General features: G+C 43.7%; 1 pseudogene; it reads right to left on the bottom strand.

The window, feature by feature from the left end:
• Nucleotides 1-1,196, bottom strand: part of LOC143038300 (protein-L-histidine N-pros-methyltransferase-like) — a 543,135-nt pseudogene extending 541,939 nt beyond the window's left edge.
• Nucleotides 1,197-1,674: the final 478 nt, after the last annotated feature.

The following is a 1,674-nucleotide window of genomic DNA, read 5'->3' as shown; positions in this document are numbered from 1 at the left end:
CAGTAGTGATGTCGCCCTTCTGTGCTGGCGAGACAGACGGGAGGGAACAGAGGCAAAAGTGAAGAAGACGTGAAGAAGAACAAAGAGAGTGGGATTCAATGAGGGAGGGGGAGAAAGGGAAGGCAAGAGGAAGTCATTGAAAAAAACGAAGGTGTGTGAAAAAGAGAGAAGAGTAGAGAAGGGGAGAACGAACATGGGCAAAACAATATATATGTTTATGAGGAAGGATGTATATATGTTCCGGGCATGTACTGGAAAGCACAGAGAAGAAAAATGGAGACAAAGAATTTGAGAGTCAGAGAAAAATAAATAAAATACAGGAGTTATAGGGAGAGAGAGAGAGAGAGAGAGGGAGAGAGAGAGAGAGAGAGAGAGAGAGAGAGAGAGAGAGAGAATGGGAGTGAGACATGGAGAGATATAAATGTGAGGATCAAAATATATCATATTCACCTAATGCTTACATTATTTCACTTTTCTTCTTTCTACAAATTAAAAAAAATCCTCGTGCAGTATCACATTTACCCAACGCCTAAAGTACAGAGCACGTATCCTCTCAACGTTTCCAAACGTTCTTATTCTATTTCAACCACTTCTATCTACACGTGAGGCTATCAGGATACGTGTTAGATTTTTACCTGAAGAAACCTATGGAATATTGAAATGTCACATATTAGGTAAGGACGGTAGGTTCAAACTTACCGCCGTTAGATCCATGTTCCGCAGTTGCTCATCCGTCACCATGCGATCGTAGAGACTTCGTGCTAACCTCGAACGCAAATATTGACGAGGCCTGTCTCCTCCCTCTGCCATGTTATCACGTTGAGTTAGTGACAGCAGATACAATATTATGATGTTAAAATAGTATTGCATCTACAGGGAAACCTGGAATTTGCTGCCAAATATGGTATATCGGTTTTCGCGAAATTTAGACACTAGCGAAAAAGTGTGTGAGTGTGCGTTCGGCCACGTGAGCACGCAGACGATAAGTTCCCAAGCGAAAGGAAAGACGGGTGGGGAGAAGGGCGCAGCTTGGCAATTTTCGTCACTTAAACCACGCTTCTTTTGGTCACAGAACTTTAAGAACTTTTTCTGTAATAAATCAGGGACCGAACAAAAAGCGCATCAAGTCAAAATTGGAAAATGATTAAGCAGTAACACGGAGTAAGCACGAGAAATAAGATAAACTCAAAGATGGCGTTTGTTTACCGACAGGTGTTGCCATCTAGGGGCGGCTGCTGGAACCATGGACGAGGGATGTTCAAAATTGGATCGATGGAGAAGCCCGTATAACAAGGCCTTCATCTGTTTTAAATTGAAATTCCTTTTTCACTTTATCGATATACTTAAATCCGGAGTATCTGCTTTATATCCTAAATGTAGATGACACATCGAATCTAAAGATCAGCGTGTGATTCCCGTTTAGTACAAGTGAGTAAATAACGACGGAGTTTCGAATGGACAGAAGGTGATGAAAGCCGCCGTCTTGAAAACGCCGGTATCAGAGGAAAATTGAATTAGTGAAAGTTTGCCTACCTAATGCGTGCTTTCAGACCCAAGAGGGCCTTGCAGGGGGCGGGAAGGGGGTGGGGAGATAGGGTGAGGGACACGGGGAAGGGGGAGCCACGACGATGGGGGAAGGGGGGGATAGGAGGAAGGGGAGGCTGTTTTCATTGA

This window comes from Oratosquilla oratoria, chromosome 24 (assembly GCF_046742065.1).
Source record: "Oratosquilla oratoria isolate Oo_2021 chromosome 24, ASM4674206v1, whole genome shotgun sequence".
Classification (NCBI taxonomy): domain Eukaryota; kingdom Metazoa; phylum Arthropoda; class Malacostraca; order Stomatopoda; family Squillidae; genus Oratosquilla; species Oratosquilla oratoria.
The sequence above is the reverse complement of the archived record's forward strand: the minus strand, read 5'-3'. Positions and strand labels throughout refer to the sequence as shown.